The 13,696-nt window shown below is 38.4% G+C and overlaps 1 protein-coding gene across 1 annotated transcript in view; it reads right to left on the reverse strand.

Moving 5' to 3' along the window:
- The window catches only part of LOC135216711 (uncharacterized), a 153,124-nt gene extending 140,125 nt beyond the window's left edge, over positions 1 to 12,999 (reverse strand). Inside the window, exon 1 of the mRNA XM_064252167.1 lies at positions 12,854 to 12,999. The gene's annotated coding sequence lies outside the window, so the exon portion shown is untranslated. The remainder of the gene's footprint in view (positions 1 to 12,853) is intronic.
- Between the last annotated feature and the right edge of the window lie 697 nt (positions 13,000 to 13,696).

A 13,696-nucleotide genomic window follows, 5' to 3' on the forward strand; every position in this document is an offset into this window, starting at 1 on the left:
AGGTTGGGTGGAGTGAAACGTATAATCGCTCGGTCGGCTACGAAGACGAGGAAGAAGAGGTGAAAGCTGAATGGACGGGTTAAATCGAGAAGTAAATATGATCTTTAATTCATTCACCCTTTGTCAGCGGGCGCGCACACACGCATTCCCTCCCTCTCACAATTTTGTGAAATGGTGGGTGTGGTTCCAAATGTGCCAGGGACGGGAAACAAGATTCCCATCTCTTCATATATCGCGGGCATCTCAGAATTGTTCCCGAATGTGAACAGGCAAAGGATTATAGAAAGTTCGATTAATTCGAAGGAAAGGTTGGATTTCACACCTAGCAACAATTCTATAAATCAAATCCTTAATGATAACTATATCGAGTTTTGTATTAACGGTGTTGCAGGCTCCTTCTTGGTTTTGTCGAGTATAGCTATGGAATTATACATCACAGCGTTAGGGGTGGTGCTCAGCTGCAGGATGATGCACATGTTGTGCCCATTAACAGTATAAGCATTACACTTTTCAAATTCGTCTCTGTGTTCTTAAACAAAAAGGTGGTGGAATCTGTTGGATTTCTGTATCATGGCAGGGCAAGAAAGAACACAGAATTCGTTGTTTCATATATTATGTAAACTTAACTGTATGGTAGCTTAACAGAAACTGAATATACATTGTAGATTTCAGTAATAGGTAAACAGTAATAATTACAGTACTCAACAGTTTGAGTAAAAGGTACAATTATAATAAATACATTGTTACATATAAATACAGTATGTAGTTATACAACTAATTAGGCCAAAGTGTAGTTAGCAATCTCACACCTCCCCCCAAAAATGGCAGGTGCAATACAAGGATACCTGGCATCTTAAGGTCCTTATTTAGTATATGATTTCGAGTCCCATCTTATTTCTAAACGCTCTGGTGCCCGTGTTTGACGTCCACTACGTTGTACTGGTAAGGCAACTGATAACTGAGTATCAGGCTTAGGTGATGTTGCAGGTGATCTACGATCTCCATATCCTGAAGCTTCGCCACCCAACACCGAGATAGGAGGAGAAATAATGTCTCCTGGCAAAAAAGGGTGATGAGGTCGTAGGAACCTCCGATTTCTCCAATAGATGCGCCCACTCCCAGTCTTCACGAGGTAATCCCTCCACGTGCCAATTCCGACCACAACTCCTGGTTTATCCCATCGTTTTGTCGTAGGGTCTTGCAGATCCACGTACATACCAAGGTTCAGCTTAGAGAGTGGTCTAACAGTGGCATCATACCGTTCCTTTGCCTGCTGCCAAAGGTATTTAGCCTTTATGTCACATTCGTCAGCTGTACGTTGCCATTCCTTTGCAAATGAACGATGATGAGCCGGAATCTTGGAACGCAAAGAATGTCCAAACAAGATTTGCGCTGGAGATCTACCGTCCGCCCGTGACGTATTCCTGAGCTCAAGAAGCCCTCGTGCAAACTCATCCTCATCCAGCTTGCCATTTCCTGTGGTCATCAAAAATCAACTTCTTGATAATCTTCACGGTAGCTTCAGCATGACCATTTGCTTTTGGATTATAGGGCGATGTCACGCGGTGTTCCACCCCCCATCGAGCAAGGAAACGCCGCAATGTTGATGAAACGAACTGCTGTCCTCCATCCATTTTCAGTACTACAGGCCCACCTGTGTTTGAAAATACTGGCCTCAACAAACTAACTAGTTGAGCTGCAGAAGTTGATCCATTGCACGAAGATACATACGGCCAACCTGATAGGCGATCAATGTACACAAGAAATGTCTTGCCAGAGATATGAAAATAATCAGCAGACACGGACTCAAATACTCGACTTGGCAAGTCTTCCTGCATCAAAGGCTCATTCTGTTGACCTGGTAACAGCTCTCGGCAACGAGAACAAGACTTCACTGTATTCTCAACGTCCCTGTCAATCCCTGGCCAGTATATAGTCTAGCGTGCTCGACGCTTGGTGTGGTCCACTCCTTGGTGAGCATTATGTAGACACTGCAAAGTTTCGCTACGCAGGCTGCGAGGTATGAGAAGTCTAGGTCCATAAACTATCATACCATCATCCACGGCCAGCATGTCCCAAATTCTCCAGTATGCTCACAACTTTTCTAGTAAGCTATGCTTATGATCTGGAAATCCTTTCATTATTACATCTCTTAATGACTGATATTCACCATCATGTGCAGAAGCATCAAGAATCTTATCCAGCGTCTGGTTCCGTAGAGGTGCTAACCTTATGCCCTCCTCACAAGTAGCTAATAAAGACAATACAACAGCAGCATGCAATGGATCTGCATCATCCAGCACATCATTGTCCTCAACAATGCTCTGAACTGGTGAACGAGAGAGTGCCTCCGGCATGCTGTGACATTTCCCACTTTGCCACCGTGCAGCAAAAGTAAATCTGCAGAGTTTCATCCTCATATGCTGCAGTCGAGGATTTTCTATTTCTCCAAGAAGTTTTGAATTGAGAATAAGAACAAGCGGTCGATGGTCTACTACCAGGTCAAAATAAGGCAAACCAGCCAAGTAAACACTGCATTTTCTCACTGCCCAAAGTACAGCAGCCATCTCAACCTCAATTACGGCATACCTAGTTTCCGCATCTGTTAAAAACTTGGATCCACACTGGATGAGCTTCCAAGCCTCTCCATGTTGTTGCAGCAAAACAAACCCCATACCATGCAACTTGGATCCGTCAGTTTGAAGCATAGTAGGTAAAGATGCATCAAAATGAGCTAAAACAGGAGGAGCTATGAGTGCTTCTTTAGTTTTCTCGAAAGCCACGTCATGCTGAGAGGTCCAGCACCACTCATTCCGAGGTTTAAGCAGGTCCCTGAGTGGCTGTGCAGCAGCTGCAATCGCAGAAGAAAAGCTCCCAAGCTGATTGGTTAAACCCATGAATGACCTGAGATCAGTGATATTTTGTGGCTTTGGATATAGCTCTCACCTTCCGAGAATCCACACTATAACCTTCATGATTTATACTGTAACCACAAAATTCAACATTAGGTTGAGCAAAGAAAATTTTGCACAAGTGTGATCACATGGTCACGGTAACTAGAATCATACACCAAAATATCATCAACAATTTTAACAGTACGTGGAATATCTCCCAAAGCTTGATCTCCTCGACGATTGTACTCAACTCCAGATGATATAAGCCCCATTACGGCTCGTTTGAATTTGTAACGTCCCCAAGGTGTGATGAAGCAAGTAAGATCCTGATCTTCTTCAGCAATTTTGATTTGGAAGTATCCCATCTTTGCATCCAAAGTAGTGAACCACCTGGCTCCAGCATCCATTGATGATATAGCATCATGAGGGGATCGAACTGGATATGTAGGTCTGCGCACATAGCGGTTAAGTCTTGTAAGGTCCACACACAACTGCACACCACCCATCTTCTTTGCAATAGGGACCATTGGATGACACCATTCGGTGGAGTAATCAACCTTACCAATGATATCCTTAGCAAGCAAATCATCTAGCTGAGCTTTAATATCCGATCTCCAACAATACAGAATGGTGTGTGGTGCTGTCACTGCAAAAGGGTGCATCTGCTGACAGCTGAATCCTCATAGGACCTCTCTGCATTTCCCTTAGAGTAGCTGAAGCATCAAATGCATGAGGATAAGCAGAAATGATGGAAGCTGCATGTTCTGCACGCTCTGCTTCTGTAGGGTCTCTGCTGTGTGGCCATCTTGGCAATGCCACTGGTACAGACACCAAACTGCTGGTACTTGCAGACTGCACAACATCCTGTGTGTTAGAAGTCACTTGTGGCTCCAAAACCTTCCTGGTTCTCGATGCTATATGTGGTTGCGACACTGAACATGTAACATGCTGTATTTGCGCTGGAAAGTTTTCTGATAATATTCCCAGTGCTACACAATCAAACCAGCTCAGAAGTGCACCTTTCACTTTCTTGACGACTGACACAACTGTTGTCGTACTACGATTCCCCAAAGTTAAAAAAGCCTCAAAAGTACCCATGTTAGTGAGAGGTTGATGATCTGCTGCAATGAGACCACCCATAATGATCGGATCCAGTGAACTCTCATGAATTCCAAGAGATTTAGCGTTCTCAAGTCCTATCACAGTTGTCTCCGCTCCAGAGTCAGATGTCCACATAACTGAACTTGATCCTTTGGGGTGAGTGGTACTGATGCAAATCTGAGGGGTTGGACGTGATGACTCACAGTTGCTGTAAACATCTCCAATGACACGATATAGATTCTGCTTTGAAGGCTTGAACGTGCTTTTATTATTCGTTTTCTTCTTCTGAGGAGACAGTGACTGTCCCTTTGACCTGAATACTGCAAAGTGACCTTTCTTACCACATTGTTTGCAGTCCCTGTTTAGAGCCTTGCATGCCATCTTATCAAGATGGTGCTCACCTCCGCACCTAAAGCACTGCTGCTTTAAATGGGCTGCCTTCTGACCTAGCTTGTATTGGGACACTCTTGAAACATTATACTTTTCACTGCCCCGAATAACAGCACGACTGGCATTTGCATTTTCCGATGCTCTACAAATATCAATAGCCATCTGCAAAGTGAGCTTCTTTTCTTCTAACATACGTTTCAAAGCCTCTTCATCTCTGGTTCCAACGACGATCCTGTCTCGTAGTCTGCTGTCCATGCAGGTTTCACAAAAATCACAGAAAGAAGCAATCTCTTTAATGCCACGCAAAAAATCATCGAAGGTCTCGTGCAACTCCTGGACTCTTATATGAAAGTCACGTCGGTCCACGATGACATTCCTTTGGTTGCACAAGTGCAACTCCATGGCATCCAATATAATCTTCAAGTCTGCTCCATCATCCAGTGAGAGACCATATCTCAGAGTGCGGGTCCAATCATCGTCTAGCACGGAAATCAGTGCTGACCGCTGCTCAGCAAGAGAGAGAGATGACATTCTTGTCAACACTGCATGTCCCTCATACTTGTGACGCCACGAACCAAACTCTTTAAGAGATACAGAAGACGACAAGTGTGGTGCAGGAACTGCCCTTGCCTGAGACTGATTCCTATGATGTCCCGAGGTACCAGCAAAACCCTCTAGAATCGCGGTTAAACGTTCTTCCCTTTTCGTAGCTGCTTCTTGGGCATGATGAGCCTTCTCTGCTTGCCTTGCCACAAGTGCTGCCAGTTGTTCGATTTGCTTCTCCATCGTGTACAGGTACTAAAGATTTAACACTATACTTCTTGAATGACAGAAGACAGCATAAACAAAACCAATCACTGCGCCATGTTGGATTTCTGTTTCATGGCAGGGCAAGAAAGAACACAGAATTCTTTGTTTCATATATTATGTAAACTTTACTGTATGACAGCTTAATAGAAACTAAATATACATTGTAGATTTCAGTAATAGGTAAACAGTAATAATTACAGTACTCAACAGTTTGAGTAAAAGGTACAATTATAATAAATACATTGTTACGTATAAATACAGTATGTAGTTATACAACTAATTATGCCAAAGTGTAGTTAGCAATCTCACAGAATCATGTCCTGTTTTTAACTAACAATCATACATAAAAATGCTCAAGAGCATGAAAACCAGCGCACTACCGACTTTTGGTATGAGTGAGTTTTTCCACGATGATTTTCATGCCACGCATGGTGTTACACAAACCTATACAAACGCTTTTTTCGGACAGACGAGTAGGTGGGAAGCTCGGGTAATGATCTCCGTTAAGACGAGAGGAGTTCACATATACTTTCCACTCCTTATAGATCTAGCGAGTATAGACATGTATTTGTTGGATTCCGTGGATTTGAGGAGAAGGCTCGAAATGGCCAAAAACAACTGACGATCACATAAACAATCTGAATATAGAAAAAGCCAAGTTGTGGATTGATCAGGTTACCCCCCATTATAATGCATGTCCACTTTCAACGCAGCTCTAGCGGTTAGCCCTATACAATATATATTTGATAAGACTTTATATAAAACATATGTTATTGGGCAGAATGAGGATTCCATTTCAATAGATCAACCTTTCAACACCTGTATACCTGAAAAGATTACGTTAGCTATGATTGGTATGCAAACGTTTTCAGGGAATTACGCGGCCAATAGTTTGTACTTTGGCGCATATGACTTGAATAGCGTGCACATTACTGTTAATGGGAATACATTGCATAATATCAACTGTCAATTTCCTAAGACTGTCACTTAATTGTTTTACAAGACGCAGAAATCAATAGGAGGTGGTCATGATAACCTCATCACCAACGACAATTTTAAAAACGGAAGGGCTGTCTATTATTTTAGCTTCGTCACGGAAGAGGTTGAAGATTCAATGCCGCTTGAAATTTCAGCTAGTTTGAGAATATCTTTAAAGCTAGGAACAGTCGCGCCTCATCCTTGCATGATTTTATTGTTTAGAGACACCAAGGGTATTTTAGCAATTGATTTGGATAGAGTCGTTCAGTGCGATATTAGGGGTTAGGAGTGATGGATACGAAAGAAATTGAGACTACTTTACAAGGTTCACTAGGGAGTGTTATTAAATATTTAGGTGTGTTTGCTTCGGATGAAGTGGGTATGTTCATAATACCTTTGAATAGATATAAACCGTTAGTTTTTATATCGTAAACTCTGCCTTCAACTTCTAGTATCGATGTTGTTGGACACTGGGTGTATTTTTATATTGACTGTTCACCTAGGGATACAATCTTCTTTTTTGACAGTTATGGTATAAACCCTAAAATTTATTCAGGCGGCTTCTCAACTTTTCTCCGCACAAATTCTGGATTTACCTTTCGCCAGTCCGTAAGGCAGTTACAGCCAGATAATTCTTACAAGTTTGGTCTTTACACTGTTTTCTTCATTCACTGTACGAGTCATAGGGGGTTGAAACCAGTTTTGTCATTAATGAACATTGTATTCTCACTGTGTCATTTAGAAAGTAATCACAGGTGGGTGACGGAATACTATTTCAAGTATTTCAAAAGGGTGAAATGTTCTCATTGGAGTTCTGGTGGTAAATGAGCTGGCACATACAAGGAGTGTATGCATTCATTAAATAAAAGGTAATAACTGTTTTTTTGATGTTGTTAATATACATCATATAATTATTTTTCATTTCCTGCAAGCATTCGGTTCTTTTAACCCTTAAACGCCGACTGGACGTATTTTACGTCGACATTTTTTGTCTCTCGGGTGCCGACTGGACGTATTTTACGTCGACATACAAAAGTTTTTTTTAAAAATTTGCGGAAAAATACTTTTAGGCCTACCAGCCGAAAACTCTTGAATCACGCGCCTTGGGGGATGCTGGGAGTTCACGGATCAAGGTGTTGTTTTGTTTACAATCGATACGCAGGCGCGCAAGCGCGAATTTCTTTCTTGCCGCACTAAAAAGTATCGGTGACACATCTCGGAAATTATTTCGTCACTTTGACATAATTTTTGTACCATTGTAAATTAGCCGTTACATGAAGTATTATGTATGAAAATGTGCGCATTTTTATGTAGAATACAACAATAAAATACTCATGATTGTAGCTTTTATCAGTTTTGAGATATTTTCACATAAATAATGATAATTGCCAAAATTTCAACCTTCGGTCAACTTTGACTCTACCGAAATGGTCGAAAAACGCAATTGTAAGCTAAAACTCTAATATTTTAGTAATATTCAATCATTTACCTTAATTTTGCAACTAATTGGAAGTCTCTAGCACAATATTTCGATTTATGGTGAATTTTTGAAAAACTTTTTCCTTACGTCCGCGCGGTAACTCTTCCGAAAAAAATCATACATGCGATTGTGGTAATTTTGCACCATTTTAAAATTAGCCGTTATATAAAGTTTTATATATGGAAATGTTCGCAATTTCATGCACAATACAACTAAAAACAACCCATGGTTGTAGCTTTTATCAGTTTTGAGATATTTTCATATAAATAATGATAATTGCCAAAATTTCAACCTTTGGTCAACTTTGACTCTACCGAAATGGTCGAAAAACGCAATTGTAAGCTAAAACGCTTATATTCTAGTAATATTCAAGCATTTACATTAATTTTGCAACAAATTGGAAGTCTCTAGCACAATATTTTGATTTATGGTGAATTTATGAAAAAAATTACATTTTCTTTATGTCCGCGCGGTAACTCTTCCGAAAAAATCATAGTTGCGATTGTGGTAATGTTTGCACCATTTTAAATTAGCCGTTACATAAAGTTTTATATATGAAAATGTGCGCAATTCCATGTAGAATACAACAACAAAAAATTGAAGGTTGTAGCTTTTCTCATTTTTGAAATATTTGCATATAAATCACGATAAATAGAAAAAAAACCACGTTCGGTCAACTTTGACTCTACCGAAATGGTCGAAAAACGCAATTGTAAGCTAAAACTCTTACAGTCTAGTAATATTCAGTCATTTATCTTCATCTTGAAACAAATTCGAAGTCTCTAGCAAAATATTTAGATTTATGGTGAATTTAAAAAAAAATCTTTCCTTCCCTCCGCGCACGGATTCTCCGCCACAAATCTCCGAAATACGTACGTCCCATTCTCGGAATATTTGCTCCGTTTCATATTAGGCATTTCATAGAGTTTTATATATTAAAATGTGCGCAATTTCATGTAGAATAAAACGAAAAATATTTGAAGGTTGTAGCTTTTCTTATTTCCGAAATAATTGCATATAAAAAATATATATACAAGAAAATTCGACATTTGGTCAACTTTAACTCGTCAGATATGGTCGAAAACTGCAATTGTAAGCTAATACTCTTACATTATAGTAATATTCAATCATTTTTCTTCATTTTGAAAGTAATTGGAAGTCTCTAGGACAATATTTAAAATTATGGTGAATTTTTGAAAAAAATATTTGTTTACGTCCGCGCGTTATGAATTCATGCATTATTTTGTGATAATATTTTCTCTGTGTTGCTTTGATCGTTTTACAATGTGTTATATACCAAAATGATTGCAATTTAGTGTACATTACAACGAAAAAAAAGTAACTTGTTACCTTTAACTGTTTTGCGCACAGCGCGATTTGAATACAATTATATATGAAATTTCGTTTTGCGCTATCATATATCGCATTATTTATATATGATAATGATACTTTTTCATTTCTGATGGTTGCATACTAAACTTCAGGCAATGACAAAAAAAGGAGCCAAAAATGAACTCTTAATCTTGAAAACTAAGCGCGTTGTGATTTTTTGAAAAAAAAAAAATTTTCTGCTTCCGCGCTCACTCCGAAACCCCTCCGGCACACGGGAGACAAATTTTTTTTTACCGCTCCGGCGTAAGAGGGTTAAGTCCCGTTATTTCTCTTCCCTAGGATGAGCGGGAGGGGAGGGGCTGTTCCGCATTAGGCACAGGCGGAGGACGAATGTCAAGTGGTACAAGATAATGAATTTAGAAGATTGTGGTTTTTTATTGTAAAATTGTTAAGCAGTTTAAGGTTGGTGATAAGGAGTCTTGGCAGTATTGTTTTTGAATGCATCTCGGGAGAAACACATCAATCTAACACTTGTTAATGTGTACCGGTTTATGTAATAAAAAATATGTGAATGGTCATAAATGGTTTTTATTACCCTCATTCTTTACTGTTCGACCTTCCATAGAGTTTCATTATGTTAGGTTATAGAGTTTAGAAATCTTTTCGCATTCATACTATCATGTGGTATGACGTGTTGCACACCTGGCAGTGAGTCATGAAGAAAGTCAGGTTAATCGTATTCATATCTTTTCATATACTCACTCACGTGGGTTAAGGGACTTACAATTTATTCCTCATATTCTTCTTTTTCATATACTCATGTGGGTTAGGTTAGGTTAAGGGGCTTAGAATTTTTTTTCCCTTATATTCCTATTTATGTGAAACGGTGGTTTTTCGTCCAAAATGTGGTTGGGTATTTTACGTGGGTTAGGTTTGGTTAAGGGGCTTAGAATTTTTTCACTCGGTGGGTTAGGTTAGGTTAAGTTGGGTTAGGTTGTTAAGTTAAGGGACAGATTTATGTGAAATGGTGGTTTTTTCATCAGTATAGTATATCTTGAGCTAAAATGGGGTTGGGCATTTTCACAACTCCTTGAAAAATACCCAACCCCATTTTGGCTAAAGATATACTATATGGATGAAAAAACCGCCATTTCACATAAATATGTCCCTTAACCTAACTAACCTAACCTAACCCAACCTAACCTCACCTAACCCACCAAGTGAAAATATTCTAAGTCCCTTAACCAAACCTAACCCACGTAAAATACCCAACCTCATTTTGGCTGAAGTTATACCCTTCGGACAAAAAACCGCCATTTCACATAATTAAGAATGTGATGGAAAAAATTCTTAGTCCCTTAACCTAACCTAACCCACATGAGTATATGAAAAATATGAATATGAGGAACAAATTCTAAGTTCCTTAACCCACGTGAGTGAGTATATGAAAAGATATGAATAGGACTAAAATATATTATAACTCCATTAACCTAACTTTCTTCATGGCTCACTTCCAGGTGTGCAACACGTCATATCACATGATAGTATGAATGTGAAAAGATTTCTAAACTCATTGCATTGAGCAATTTCAACCAAACTTGGTATACATGTTACTTAGCATTGGGGAAAGAATACTGTGGGGGGTAAGACATCATTGGCACCAAAGGGGTTGGTGTGGGGAGAGGGGTGGGAAAAGGGAGAAAATAGAAATAACTGAAAACAACAGATATGAGTGTCTAATCTATAGTTTTAAGGTCGTTTAGATGAATATTGACACTCCAATGCCCTTTAAGTGCGAGTCCAGGCCTAATGTGTCGAAAAAGGGTGGGAAGGTGGTGACATAAAAATAATGGAAATTGACAGATATTAGTGTCTAAACCCTAGTTTTTGAGGTCAGTGAGATAAATAATGATGCTCCCAATGCCCTTCAAGTCCATGTTCAGGTCCAATAGGGAGGGGGGTGAAAATGGATGGGAGGGGGGGATGTAAGAATAACTAAAAACGACAGATAATGGTATCAAATCCATAGTTCTAGGGTTGCTGAGATGAGTAGTGAAACTCCCGATGCCCTTCAAGTCCAAGTTCAGCCCAATAGGGAGGGGGGGGGGGGGGGGGGGGGGGGGGGAGGGGGAGTGAAAAGGGGTTGGAAGGATGTGAAATGTAAAAACATCTGAAACGACAGATATTAGTGTTTAATCCATAGTTCTCACAGTCACTGAGATGCATAATGACACTCTTGATGCCCTTTAAGTTTAAGTTCAGCTCCGATAGGGAGTGGGTGGAAAGGGGTAGGAAAGGGGTGACATGTTAAAATAATCTAAAACGATAGGTATTAGTGTCTAATCCATAGTTTTAGAGATCGCTAAGATTAGTACCTTTCAAGTCCAAGTTTAGACCCAACAGGAAGGAGGGGAGGGGGGGATGTGAGAAGTGGTGAAAAATAAGATACCAAAAATGATGGATATTAGTCTCTAATCCACAGTTCTTGAGGTCGCTGGGATGAACAGAGACACTCCCAGTGCCCCTCAATCCAACTTCAGCCCCAGTTGGAATGGGTATGAGATGTGGCAAAATATGCTGGGTAATGTAACCAAAGTAACTAACTTAACAAGAAGAGAGAGGGAGAGAGAGAGAGAGAGAGAGAGAGAGAGAGAGAGAGAGAGAGAGAGAATGTTTATTGGTTGTCATTCAGTTTTCCGAGGCAGCGCTGGGGTGGTCAGCCAGTATATATATATATATATATATATATATATATATATATATATATATATATATATATATATATATATATATATATATATATATATTGACGAAGTGCCAAGTATCTGGTTACTACACTTACCAGTCATAAAACAGTTACCTCACAACAGCCAGACACCTGGACCTTCGTCACAGATGAAATATGACTGAATACTCTAAAGGCAACAGTGATCCCTTAAAAGCTTATAAATCAGCCTAAGTTCATTAAACAGGTGTGTGGTAATCTTATATGGAATTAAATTAGTTAAAGGGCATCACTCCATCAGCAACTTTAAAAGTCTAAGTATTTTTCTGGTTCTAACTCACTTCAACAAAGCTGAAGGAAAACAGCTCAATTGCCACTCTATATTTCTACCTGAACGAGATTAAATATACTGACGGAAAAAAGAAAACACTAATAAAAATCTTAAATACAAAAGTTTATTATCAAACTCAAAATTTATAAGTGGAATTCACAGTTTCAGGGAAATTTACTATTATTCGACAACAACACAAAATTTAATCAAGATTGAATTAATTATTAAGTAAAATCAAATCAAAATTAATTTATCACAAAAAACAAGAAAATTAATTAATCATTAAAATCAAGGAATTAAATTACTCATGCAAAAGTCACTGTGTTAAGTAACAATTAAAATTTGAAAATTAATTCACAAGTGTTAAACAACAATAAAACTAGAAAAGAATCTAAGTAAATGCAAATGAAAACATTTAAGTTAATCAAACTGTGAATGTAAATGAAAACACAGACAAATGTGGTAAATACCAAAATTACTAAACACTAAGAAAGCATTAACCACATAGAATATATATATATATATATATATATATATATATATATATATATATATATATATGCATTAAAAAGACACTTCATTAAGAAAAATTGATAAATGCACACAAAAAATCACTTTAACAAGAAAAGTGGATAAATGCACAAAAGAAATCACTTTAATAAGACAAATGGGTAAATGCACAAAAATATTCACCAACACCAAAATGTGAAAATATGGCAAAAATTTCCCTTGGAATGACCTAGGTACTTTCAGTGTTTCAAGTACATTTTATGTTTAAGTTTAGTGCTCTCAACTTTTTAAAAAGCTCTTACCTTGGTATGCCAATTTTAGAGGGCCTTTTTCGAAATCACCGACAAACACTTACACACGAGACGCCTGTTACACACTTTTACAATGTCTGTTCAAATTCCACAAATAAACACTCGGAAAAATTAAATAAATCTAAGAAATAATAAATCTAAAATTTACGAGTGACCATCCACAAAGTATAAATTCTTTACTTTAATGTGAAATCAAAATTCTCTCACACGAGAGAGAGAGAGAGAGAGAGAGAGAGAGAGAGAGAGAGAGAGAGAGAGAGAGAGAGATGTTATCTCTTTACGAAACGTCTTCAAATCTCAGAATGGTAACTTAGGAGCGGACCTCTTCTAAAATGCCTGTAACAGAACAAAACGTTTTGGGGCCAGGTCTCTTTGCTAATTGCTAAATCATTATAATTCTCTTTTAAAACGACAAATAGAGAGAAAGTGGGATTACAACTATAAATAATATTTATTAATACACGATTTAAGACAATAAAAGTCTTTTAAAATAATTTTCTCGAATGCAATTGAGTTTCGTCATTTCCTTGAGTGACGTCATAAATCTTTCCAATTCAAATTTTCAGCTATTTACGAGCCAACAAATTATCTTTTGACAAATCGAGATCTATGAGAGTTAATTTACCAGTAAAATTAAATAGTTTTCAATACAAAAAACGTCTCCAACTATTTATATGAAATGAATAGCATCAGACGTATGTGAAACGTTTTAGGCAGAGTCCTTTTGAATGATCTTACGAAAGATGATGCAATGTTCACGTGGTCTGACAAGTAAGACGAATGTACAACACTGGCTTGCTACCAATCACACATTTATGACTGACATGTTTCCAA

Source organism: Macrobrachium nipponense, chromosome 6 (assembly GCF_015104395.2).
Source record: "Macrobrachium nipponense isolate FS-2020 chromosome 6, ASM1510439v2, whole genome shotgun sequence".
Lineage (NCBI taxonomy): Eukaryota > Metazoa > Arthropoda > Malacostraca > Decapoda > Palaemonidae > Macrobrachium > Macrobrachium nipponense.